At 41.1% G+C, this 13,303-nt stretch overlaps 1 protein-coding gene across 2 annotated transcripts in view; it reads left to right on the top strand.

Annotated features, from left to right (window-relative positions):
* Nucleotides 1–6,587: 6,587 nt before the first annotated feature.
* LOC149864369 (endogenous retrovirus group 3 member 1 Env polyprotein-like) overlaps nt 6,588–13,303 on the top strand; it is a 268,641-nt gene continuing 261,925 nt past the window's right edge. For both annotated transcript variants that reach the window (XR_016442502.1, XM_090048399.1), the window contains exon 1: nt 6,588–6,786. The gene's annotated coding sequence lies outside the window, so the exon portion shown is untranslated. The remainder of the gene's footprint in view (nt 6,787–13,303) is intronic.

Here is a 13,303-nt window from a genome sequence, read left to right as displayed (position 1 = left end):
ATTCAGTCATGGCTCATCTACAATTGAGTCTAGAAAAGAACCAATCCTGTCTGACTGGGTGCCAGAAGACCATGACTCTTGCTGATTCACGTTCTCTCTTGACTGAAGGAATGATTCCAAGTCATCATCATCCTTTTCTGTGTGTATAGTATGCAGATTAGAGTCAACTGATGATTCTACATTCATGCCATTGCCATGAACAGTTTCCATCCTCTGCCATGTTGACATGAGATGACACTTGGCTTTAGTTCTGTCCATGTCAGACAACAGCAATTGATACCTAGGATCTAGGTATCAAGCTGCAAGTATCATTTTATTTTCAAAAAGGTATTTTTCACGATTTTTCACGCTGCCTACTTACTTGCTATAAAACTGCTACTACTTTTGAGATTTCCAGCTGACACTTCAACCATGTCCCATAGAAATCCCCTCTGGTGAGCTGTTCAGATTTCAGTGTTTGTTTGTTGCCACTTTGTCAGGTTGCAGAGCAGCTATCAGTTCTTGAATTGATATTCAGTCATTGTCATGGATGTGAAAGTCATGGTTTGATATTGCCATGTCTTGACAAAACTCCTGCAGTTCCAACAATCGCTCCAACATGTCACAGGTTGAGTGCCATCTTGTAGGGCAATCTAAGATGGGTATCTTCAATTTTAATTTTTTTGGAACTATCATTATTGTTTGCTTCTAGATTACATAGCATGCTTTTGCAATAAATTGAGCAGCTGACTGTTTTTCTGAAACAAGTTCACCCCTTCTTTTAGTTAAAAGTGTTCACTGTTCTACACACATCGCAACTACCCGTTGATGATGCATTGAAAAAAACAATTTCCATTGTCTTCAAGTCTTCTGTGAGTCTGTCTCCCTCTCCTGTGTATCCGTTTTCCTCGTCCTTCATTCCATCCTGCTCTTCTTCAGTAGACGAACTGGACTCACTTGAACAATCTTCTTCCTGATCGTCAATCCATAAGTTGCACCATTTTTACCATATTTGATCCATAGTCTGTTGTTACAGAATATAGCTTCATGGGCTTAATACTATAATTAGTGATAGTGTCCATGACCAAAGTTCTCAGGTACTCAGAGGTATGCCTCCCTTTAATCTCCCTCATTGCAAAAATCCAAGTATTGATCTATCAATTCTGGTTGCACAATCAAACTTCAAGCAAATTAGCCTATTTTTTATTTCATCCCTGATTACATTGCACATATTGCCAGCTGCTTCTGCAACTTTGTGTCTCAGATTTGATTGCTATCTTCCCTTCAATACCTTCAATTATGGGATCAATTATCTTCTTAAATCCTGAATCTTCAATTAAGGTGAATGGCCTTCCATTGCATGTTACAAGTTTGCATATTACATCAATATTTACTGGAGTTCTTTTCCTATGAAATACTGAATATAAAGTACTTTGTACTGAATGGGTTGAATTTTTCTTTTGTAATTCAGATTCTTCTTTTCTCTTCCTTTTTGAAAGTGAAAGTTGAGTGTATTGTTTTGGGTGATGCCTCTCTTGGTGCCTTTCCAAGTTGGATGCATGATTGCCCTTCATCACTACTGAACAGTCTTCAACTTGACATACCGATTCATTTTTTGTGGACTCAAACTTGAAATGTCTCTGTACAGGGTTGACTTGTTCCCTACCCATCTTGGAAATGGAATGTGATGCTGATCTGTAAGCAACAAGAGGACTCATGTAACTTCACATCATCACAGGTCCAGCCTAATCCACCATGGCTTCATTCTCTCCTATCACACACATCACTCCCACACCTAATCTTTCTAAGATCAGTTACTAGTCACATCATGGGACCAGGATCCCCTCCCCCGCCAATCTCTTGCTCAGTCACATTCACCACTTATCCCCATGCTGCCTGATATTCCTCTCTAATCTGTTGGAGGCTGTTACCTCTGAGTCTCAGTCCCAGTGACCTAGCAGCACTCACTGGTGGTACCCCCCTCCCCCATTACCCTAAGAGCTCCCTCTTCTATAGGGTAATCCCCCTGCTATATATAAATAAAATAAATAAAAAATTATCTACCTGGCATTAACATTAAGGGTATTCAAAATTTTTAATCCCCTGGGAAGCAGGAAGCCCCAGAGCCTACCTCCCCCCACACATCATGCTCACCATTGCCTGGATTGAGGGCTCTTTCAGACTTCCTGGGCCTTGGAGACCCTGATCACTCACCTCTCTGATTCTCAGGGCCTGCACTAGGCTAATAAGCTGTTGCACTGTGCACTCTGCTCTACCTGTGACCCTGAAGGCCTAGCCACTAGAGATGCATTAATATCTGCCACCTACAGAGGCTGGCTGTGCACTACAGCATGGGGAGGTACTCTGCTTTTCCTGTGTTTCTATAATCTTGTTATTTCCTGTTTTCCTTCCCCAATTTTGGGTTCACAGATTAATCCCTGTTTCTCCAAACATATTCCTACTTCATTTTACATTTACATATATGATCTCACTGTACTGTAAATGTAAAGACAACTTGATAGACGCTAAATATATCCTATGTCACCTGTCTTGTATTGTTGTATCACCTCACATGTGTTGTATGTTCATCCCTTTCATGCTGTAGCTGTATGTTGACCAAACCCCTGACACAAAGGGGAAGCAGCAAGCAGGCCTCCAGTCCAGTCTTTGCCTAATGCTTCCCAGGCCCAGCCCTTGAAGAGTATAGAAGCTTGTACAAACCCAAAATATATAAATCTTTAATCCTCCCAGATATTGGTTTTATTTATGTGCTCATTCTGATTATGGTAGAGCCAGTGAGTGTACCACGTCAGGTGTGTTTTGTTTGGTTGAACCCTTATTCTGATCTGGTAACCTGAATTTTTTTTTTTGTGCTTCTGTTCTAGTTCAGGTTGAACAGAGACTTTCAGATAACAGTTCAGGTTCTGTTCCAGTTCAGGAAAAAATAAAGGTTCATGCTGGTTTTTGGTTCAGATTCAGTTTGACTCCCTGTTCCTTTGGAGACCTTCTTAGTACTCAAGAATTTATATCCCTGCTGACCATGTTTATTCTGAGCCACTGGGTGTGTCTACACAAGACACTATGGCTCATTGCTATCACACAGTAGTGTTGCCGAGCACTAACCGTGTGATGACGACATTGCTAGCTGCCCCACCAGCAGATCAGGGCAGAGGGCTGGAACCTATTCCCCCCGTACAGCTCTTTCCAGGCCCTGTGCCTCAATCACCCGATCAGGGTATGGGGCTGGGACCTGCCCTTGAGCAGGACAGTTCCCAACCCCAACTCCACAATCGTGGGATGGGGGCTGGAGAATCTGTTCCCTGCTCAGCTCCGTGATGGAGAATAGGCTGCATGGGGAATAGGCTGGAGAGCTTGTTCCTTGTTCAGCTCCATGATAGCAGAGCCGGGTGCGGAACAGACTCCCCAGCCCCCAGGAAGCTCCATAACTGCAGAGCCAGGACTGGGTAATCCTTGTTTTCTGGTGCCAGCTCCTTGACACCAGGGCCAGCGCTGCGAAATAAGGATCTCTCAGCATGATTTCAGAGTGTGGGGGCTTGAAACTCCCTACTGCTCAGACAGGGAGGCATAGTCTCCGCTCAGGCTCCAGTGGCAGAGCCCTTCCCAGGAGCAGGCAGCAATCTCTCACCCCTTGCTGGCCAGCTGACCAGGAGCACATTTGCTCGTGGACTGGTATCTATACAAGTGCTACTGCACAGTTAGTAATAGCAAGTAAATTTGCTACTTGCATTTTCAGGAAGCAAATTTGCTCATGATTAGTGAGGTTTACTGTGCAGTAAGCATGTGCACATGTAGAAGCACATACTTACTGTACAGTAAACTGTGCTACTTCACAGTAACGTGCCTTGTATAGACGCACCCAATGTGACTTCAGGTGTGAGCTAGTAGGTGTGAGATCATATCTATGATCTCACTTTGACAAATCCTACAAAAATGTAGGGAACAAAGGAAACCCCTCTATATTGCTTTACTTGATCTAACAAAGGCCTTCAAATCTGTTAGCAGAAAAAGCATCTTCACATTATTGGAAAAGATTGGCTGACCACCAGAACGCTTTATCATAATCTGCTCTTTCCATGCTGAAATGCAGGGAACAGTTAGTTATGATGGATAAACATCCAAGGCTTGTGATGTTCAGAGTCAAGCAGGGGTCTGACCTGTTCCAAACCCTGTTTAGGATTTTCTTTTCTCTTCTTGTGACATACTTTTAGGATCTACTTCCATCTAAGATGGAAAATTATCTAACCTTACTTGCTTTAAAGTTAAGACTAAAGTGCAGAAAATTTGGATTTGTGAGCTGCTGTTTGTTGATGCTGCTGCACTTATCAACCTTCGGGCACTTCAGTCATGCCTGACGGGTTAGGTCTTACAATCATCATCAAGAAGACCAATGTTATGGCCAGAACATTCATCCAACACCATCAATCACATCAGGAGAAAACATATGGAATGTTTTAAGTAAATGTACATACCTTGACACCACTGTTATCAACAACCTGTCATTTGAGGCTGAACTGAGTACAAGTACTGGAAAAGCATCGGGTGTCATGAGCATGCTGAGCAAATGAGTGTGGAACAACAGCAAATTGCTGTTAAGACCAATGTCAAAGTATATCATGTTTGCATCATCAACCCTTTTTTATACAGCAGCAAATCCTGGACCACACATTCTAGTCAAGAAAAGTGCCTCAATAGCTTTCACTTGCATTGCCTTTGCTGCATTCTAGGAATTTCCTGGCAGGACAAAGATGCCTGCACTGGGGTCTTGGAATGTGCCAACACTCCAAGCATCCATTCTCTTCTCAGTCAGCATTGACTTCAGTGGCATGGTCATATGTGGAGAGTGGATGATAGCCATATACACAAGGATCTCTTGCATAGAGAGCACTTTACAGGAGGAGGACCATGCAGACATTCCTTATCTCTGGTTTAGATGGGCTTGCAAGAAAGATATGAAGGCAGTGACCATTGAGCCAAATGACTGGGAGAAGATTGCTGAAGACTGAAACACTTGGAAATGATCTATTAAGTGTGGAAAGAAAACTTTAGAGGAAAGAGGAAACCTCAGAAAGTACCCCACACTATATTCAAGATTGTTAGATATGAACTTCACATACAGTATGCACGGAAGGGACTGTCATTCAAGAATTGGGCTTTCTAGCCACATTCACAAATATTAAATAAGCCGAAGCCTCACTTGATGCAATTCTTTTGTCTTGCAAAACAGATGTCTGTTGCCTATTTGGAAACCTTCAATTCAGTAATATTTTTGGCTCTCTCCTTTAGTGTGTATCTTTTTTTCTTTTTCACTTCCAGTATTTCTGTCATCAGCCTTTACTTTGGTCTCCCTCTAATTCTCATTGGTGAGCTGTCCCTCTTTGGTCTGATTTTGTTGTCTGTGTGCACAGATGCACCAGTTCTGGGCTGTCTCGTTACTGAAGACCCATCCTTTCAAATGGATAGTTGTGCAGAGAAACAATCAGGGTTGTGCCAGCTTTGACCATAACATATGTTTTAAAAATACAGTTAGTGATAGCAGTGATGAAGCAGGTCACTGCATTTAAAAGCAGAAGATGTTCATTCTGCAGAATTCCAATCCAGGAACTGCTCCAGGTTTTAAACACTCTGAAGCCTAGGGTGTGTTTGCAAGTGAGCTTTTCAGCCTGCCATTTATAAACCATTCCAAATATACTGAATTTGGTATGGTTATACAAACTGGCTTGCTTTGTACATCAATTTCAGGCATGTCAGCCTCATCCATAACACACTGTACATCACAACTCCATTCATACATACCTTGTGCTTAGACTTATTGACCTTGTCTAATTTACAGTACAAACTTCATGAGGCGGGGACTGTGTTTTCCTTTACATAACAGGCAGTGCTGAACACTTTATTGGTGCTTGACAAATAGCAATAATAAATGCTTATAGTAAGAAATCTCTTAAAAGAAATAAAAAATAACCAAGAATCTCCAGGCTGTAATTCACTGCTCTCTTTGGGTCCAGTTCTTTCCCTTCACTTACTGTGTTCGCATCAAAGTCAATATTTCTGTTCATGTAGTGTTTGTAAATCCAAGCTGTTCATATCAGATAATCTTCCGCTTTGCAGTAGAACACTTTATTTATGGCATCATTGGGGTAAACCCACCTGCATTTTGAGACAGAATACATTTGTCTCCGCTTTATCCTGGCTTTCGTTCACAAGAAGCACATTAGTCGACGTGTCTTGCCAACTGCTTCCTGCTTCTGTTGTTCAGCGTTTTGAGCTTGCCATGGCTGACCAACAAGCTGTAAATCTTGTTTGGTGTTTTGTAATGAAGGGGAAAAATAGAATGATTTGTGTTGACTTTTGGTCACCATGTATCATTATTGATTTTAAGCAGGGCAGAAGAAGAATATACTGTATATCTGTTGCTAGCAGTTTCTCCAACAAAGTTGTGCTATTTAGTGTCCAGCAGATGGCAGTAGAGAAATAGAGATTGTGATACCTGAGGCATTTGAAGCACTGATTATATGTTTACAAAAAAAGAAGAAAAGAAGAGACAAGAGGATAGGTTGCTCAGTTTACTAGTGGAGACCTGTCTGTGATGGACCACTGAGAAAGCAAAATTGTCAAAGAGATGGGGAAAAACACCTTTTGTTGTATCTCAGAATTACAAATGATAACTTAGCAAGAACTTACTGACTGCACTGTAAATGGACTCGGGAATGCAGTGGGAGATGCAGGGATGCACTCTTTGGAAGGAACAGCAGAGGAGGTGTTTCAAAGATCCTGCAGGTGACTGAGGTGAGCAAACTAAAAGCTTCTATTTGAAATGAAAGAATAGGTGTCCAGGTGTCTGTGTCAAAGACGTGAATAAACTGCATGATTGAAGTGATATGAGAAATCTTCTTTTTTTGTTGAGACATTAGAAGACCAATTTAATCCTGAAAAGTCAGAATAGTGATGATACAACGGTAAGGATCTCCAGCCACGCTCCCCTTCAATATTCAGGTGATGAAGCAAGGAAACCAGTTATTTGTCTTATGTGAAATATTTGTTGTTAAAAGCATTTGAAAAGTGTTTATTATATTTCCCTGATTAGTGCACTAAAGGCTCTAGTTGACAGGGCAATGTTTATAAGTGGTCTGATTATTATTACGCCTTTGTGAGGAGATATTTGATGAGCTTTGGGACAAATCTATGTTGAAGATTTGGAGTAATTCATTTCCTATATTTTGAAAGCACAGTAGCATCATTATCAGGTTTCTATGAATGGTTTATTGAGGGATAGATGCTGGGAAGTGAAAGCAAAGAACATAAAGATAGTGACAAGCAAGAGTTAAGTTACAGAAATGGAAAGGCTTACAGAGAGATCCTTGGAAATCAGGAGAAACAGAGAGAAAAAGTTGAGAAATAAACAAGTGAAACACTTTTTGCTGTGGTCATGCTTAAGGCTGGTATAACAGTTACACTTTGAAAATAACCTGAGGATGCTAGTAACCAGTTAAGCAGCACAATACTGGAGGATAAACTTCCACTTCAGCAGTCACCAATATTAGAAGTGACCAACAAGAAACATTCAGGACATAAAAGTCTTAAGAATAGAGCATCAGTGGTAAGGGTATCATATTGAAAATACAAGGGTATGTAGAGGTCAGGCAGCAAGCATCCATCTGAGATGAGGCAGATTCACCATCAAAGGCAAAGGGGTAGGAGAACATGCAAAACACCTACCAGTTTAGAAGAAAGTCCGTCTTGCTGAACATAGGTCTCTTGTAAAAGTGACATAGTAGGTGAAAAAAAACAGTACAGAAATTTGACTGGGTTTTGTGTGATAAGATGAGTGGAGGTTTAATAACTTAACACTTGTTCACTCTTAGGAACTCAATTATCCTGCAGTTCCCATCAAAAGCAGACAAGCGATAATGTGTATAAAGCGCATCACTCTTTTCTGTGCCTGGGAGATGCCTCAGACATGGGAGGAGAAACAGAATGTGTGCAAGAACCCTCCCTTAAGTACGAACGGGAAACTATAACCTTCAGATCCCTCATTTTCCTTCTTCTGTTCTGTGGTTTTTGCACAGCCCCAAATCCAATTTTATATCAAACCACTGAAATTATGGGATTGAGCAAAACCCATGGATACAAACACACCTGAACTTTGAGGAAACTCAGATATGGAACCCAATTCTATAGTTCACAACCTTCTTTAATGAAGATTACTTGTTTTCCAGCGAAAGTCGCTTGTGCAAAACTTGAAGCCTGGGCATCCATACTTTGACTTTTACAGTTAAAATGATGATTATTTGCAGTGCAGTTAACATAGCTGAATTGTGTTTGATGTAAAATTTCTTTCAGGGTCGTGTTGCTACATGGAGAAATCACCACTTTCATAGAAAGGAGCACTATTGTTGAGTGGGTGCAGCTTGGAGATGGGAAGTATTGGTAATTCTAAGATAGACTTTGTTTTACTGCTGCGTAGCTTGGGGCAGTCATTTAACCCCCCAGTTGTAAAACTAGAACAGTACTGAGACTAAGGGTCAGCTTGTGATTGGCATTCTTTGGATGTATAAGGAATAGGGGTGAGAATTCCAGGAGCTGTCTTCTGCCTCATGACCATCACTGCAGGTGCTCTATGAAAAGCTCAGATATAACATGTTTGTGAAATCCTATAGAAGACAGGCATACCTGCCTTCTTCTAGATCTGAATGTGAAGGGGTTTGTGCTGGCTTGACTCAAAAGAATTTCTCCTTCAGTTTAACTAGCACAATGGTTGTCTAGAATTTTTGGCATTTCTGGGTTGAATTTTACCTGTGAAACCCCTTCTACTAACTGGGCATTTCTATATGCATGCTTTAATGCACAGTAGCTTATTTAACTGCACATTAGCATGGCTTTTGCCATGACACTTTAATGTCAGTAAAGCCTAAGTAAAATTAGGCTACTACACATTAAGCGTCACTAAAAAAGCATGTACTTTAGCTACTGTGCATTAGGGTAGCCTAACATGCATTTAGTTAGTACCTCATATTAGAGTTACTAAATTTAATGTGTGGTAGCAAAAACACATTAATGAAAGTGTAGACACACCCACTGTCATATAAACATAGTTCCTTAATGAGATGTGAGATTCTTGATGATAGTGGCCATTCATGTGTATACGAGATGGTCTTATATGCTCAGAGTCACTTAACTCTGCTGCCTACCCAGGGCTGCCGTTTCCTTCTCTCACAGAAACAGTGATAATTTCCCTTCCCTGAGTTGCCTGTGTCTCAGGTACCTGAAGATTCTCCAACCCTCTTTTCCTGTGCTGCATAGTCTAGCCCTTTGCCATCAAGCTCTGGCTTCTTGGCTTTCATCCTCCCAAATGAGGAAGACTGGGTGGAACACACTTCAGCAGCTGTCAACTCCACTCCTTAATTGACTGGAGAGGTTTGATGTTGACTGATGTGAAGCATTTCTTCCTCCACTGGAGCCAAGTATGCTGCCACTGCAGCAGTCCCAGCTTTTTGGGGGGCCAGTGCTAGCTACTGAGCTGGAGTTCACTGCATGGCCAGGGAGAGTACTTACCAATACCAGGCCATGCCAACTGGGAGCACAGCCAGTTCAGATGCTCTTCATATTTACCTATATTCATTCCCCAAGAATGAAGATGCTCAAGAATAGGCTTTCTTTGTTTTGTTTTGCTAGTGCAGAAAGGGGCTGGGCATGCCTCCAATGCATTCATTTTTTATTATTGTTATTAATTTCAACATACATGCTGTCACTTTTCCTTCCTTACTGCCTCCAGATTACTGTGGTGAAAGCAATGATTATCTTAATGGCATGTATTTTTTTCCCCTAGGCCTTATTTTTAATGCCTTTGAAATGAGAAGGAGAGAATAAAATATAGCTACTTACAATAAAGAACAAAGCCACTAGAATAGGATCCTCACAGATTTATTTTTTTATCATCTCAGAAAACGTTTGGTTAGCCTGCTTAGGTGGCTTAATAGAGAGCATCATCAGAAGGCAGAAGCTGAGCCAGTTGCAAAGATAAGCACCAGTTACAGGGGCAGCAATCCATGCTCAGACAGATGAGTGAGTGCTCTTGAACATATTTGTATTATTGAGTTTCATCCAGTATCTGAAAAGTTGTCACAGCTGCTGAGTTTTTTTTAATTTTATCCATACAAAGTTGGGGGAGGGAAAAGGTAGAGGGAACTCTTAGTTAAAACAGCTCAAATATTCCAAAACTTTGAAAAGGTAAAGATCCTGGGCATGTTCCCAGCTCAAGTCTTCTATACTATGTGAGCTAGATTCTCTGTTCCTTGTACCCTTGATACTGCTAATGCTGACTGGTATTCTTGCAGGCCAGTGTGGGTTGGGATTCTCACCTCAGCCTAGAGCACAAATTGGCATTTTATGGGTTGCTGGAGGACTGCTCTCTTGCCTCCCCAGTGCATCCTCTGCTTAGCATCACTGGTGGTACTCCAGATCATCCTTCGCCACATTCTTTGGTGACACATTTTTCAGTAGCAGCTGCATTAGGACAGCTGAGAGAGCTGGGAGGGGTCTGCACAGAGCTGGGATGACTAGGGTGTCAACAGAAGATCGGCAGCCCTCAGTGGTGGCTGGCCTGCTGTTTAGTAGAAGGTTGCCAACCCCGGGTCTAGAGTGTACAGAGAAACATGCCTTCCATTGGCTTTAATTTTAACCCCCCCTAAACTGTTCTGAAAATCTGAATCTAAGATAATAGTGATAGATATAAGATAAATGCATGGAAAAAGAGCGAGAAACAGGTTGCCAGAGAGATGGGTAACTTGGTTCTTAGAGACAGAACACTCTAAGCAGAAAGCTTAACAACTGTACAAGCATAGGGACTGTTCTGTACTCCTGTGCATGAAGCTGTGACTTAACAGGACTACATCTGAGACATGATAGTGAGGCAGCAGTGCTTTCTCAATGTTGTACATGGAACACTTGGGACCTTACGGCTACTAATGTTTTTGCAAAAATCTTGTTGGCCTTATAAAAGATATCAAGTCTACCATGAGTCCTAATTGTCTTCACCTTTCACCAACATTCAATTTCAGTTTTAAGGATGCGATTAATTGAAAATGGGAAGGTTTATAAATGTTACAGGTCTGATGCAGTGAAGAGAAAAACTCCACACAGAAGAAGAATCTAATTAAATTACAATATTAGTGGTCTGATACGTGATGGAAAATAACATTCTTCTTTAATGAGGTCTTTCTGATTGCCAAATATTTCTCCTACAAGTTTCCACGCTTAACTGGAATTCACTGGACTAGTCTTGGCCTGGAATTCACTGGACTAGTCTTGGCTTTTTGTTTTGTTCTGGCTTCTTCCTCAGAGACATCCTGCAGGAAACTAAACAAAACAACAAAGGATGGAGAATTAAATAAATAATTCTCTTTAGCATCATAGAAAAGTGTTTAGTCAATCTGAGCCAAAAAGGGGCATACAAGCAGTCCTCAACTTACAACATTTCGAGTTACAACGTTTTGCACTTACAACATTTATAAATTGACACCCTATTTCAACTTACTGACGTCAGTTTTAACTTTTCAATGCTTGATCCAACATGACTCTGCACAGCGAACAAGTTCGCTGCGTTGCCCATCTTCCTGGAGAACATCTGTCCAAACTTCCATGAACACTTTCTTGAAGAAAGTAGACAAGACTCCAGAAAAACCTGCAGCCAGGACTCCTGAGAAGTCTCCAGCCAAGAACCCTTCAAAAAGTCCAATCAGGATTCCTTCAAAAAGTCCTGCAAAGTCACCTCAAAGAAGTTGTTCCAAATCAATATGATTGCTATTTAAAATATAAATATATTAATGTAGCTATATTATTCATGTATAATTGATTGAGTACAAAATTCTGGGTTATTTTTTGGTGAAAATAGGGTATCAGGCCTTGGTTCAGGAGCCAATCCCCCATTTATAACATTGTTTCCTATGGGAAAATTGGTTACGAGTTACAATGTTTAGACTTAAGACATGGTTTTCAGGAACCAATTGTGTCAGAAGTCTGAGGACTGCCTGTACCTATTTCAGGCTGGCTATGATCTTTGAGCTCTTTGAAGTATGACATAACATGGCCAGAAGGGCAACAACACAAAGTTTTATCGAGTTGCTACTCCATTTTTAATTTGGGCAAGTGACAATGTTTCCTCTCTTCTAGTTCTTAAGGAGTTTTGTTTTCTGGCTGTACATTTCATGGACTTCTAGGTGCTGCAAAGATTGATGCATTCAAATTTTACTTCAAAAGAATTGTGTTCCTATTGTGATGTAGGTTAGAGGCTGAGATGTTGCCCTAACTACTGTATAAGATTTGAACATGTAACTAAGTATAGAGTATGCTAACACAGGGTTCTGATTCAGGCCTGTTAGAGATACAGACCTAGGGTGTGATTGTTCATATAAAGAACTGAATCCAAAATATCCCAAAAGTTTGGAATTGGTACAATTCCTTAGGTGTAGGTTTAGTTGGAAATGAATGTGAATTTGGTGTTGTCATCCTTGCTGCTAATCCATTTCACAACATCCCAAAATAGTTTGGCACTATTTGGTATGATTGGTGGTTGGTCGCCAGGGGAGGTGGGAGACTGAAATAGCAGAATAACATGGGCAAAGGGAGAGAAGGCCAAATAGTTGAGATACATTCTATGCTAGAGCTACTACATATCAGCAGATGTGTGGAAGAACTTTTGAAATGTCTGCCTACTGTCCTTCTGTGTCTAGCCAGCACAGTTAATTCTTCATTTACTTCAGTGCCCAGATTCAAGCACATTTCCAACACCAACAAGAGAGAGAAGGAGAGAGAGAGAATGTGCATTATGTTTATCTGTAAAAGAATTACAAATCCTATGATAATAGTCTGAGGAACATTAGCTTTGGAAAGCTTCAGATGTAGCCAAAGTTCAGGGTTCCTTCTCCCTCTAGCACTACATATGTGTACATCAGGACACAGAGTGCCCTCCTAGTCTATAAGCCTTCTTAGCCTTATGATTGGTTTCTCTGTTCTGTTCTGTCCAGATCTGTATCCTTTTCTTATGGGCATTACTACTCCAATAGGCTTCCAGCTCCAACCAAGTGACAGGCACATTACATTTGTACATTGGCCTCATCTGTGCAGCTGACGTAATACTTGTTCCTTTGTCAGTGACATTAAATCCAGGGAAAGGCCTTGGAAGATAAGCCAAGCATTTCTGTAGGCTGTGAAGCTCTGTCAGCTTATTAGGTGCTGTGTGACCTTTGTGAATTTAGGCACAGCAAGGTCAGCTTGACTTTGAACATTATAGGCAGTGACTGAGATG

The sequence above is a fragment of the Crocodylus siamensis genome, chromosome 5, assembly GCF_052110815.1.
Source record: "Crocodylus siamensis isolate JL-2025a chromosome 5, ASM5211081v1, whole genome shotgun sequence".
Lineage (NCBI taxonomy): Eukaryota > Metazoa > Chordata > Crocodylia > Crocodylidae > Crocodylus > Crocodylus siamensis.
This window is presented reverse-complemented; position numbering and strand designations above follow the sequence as displayed.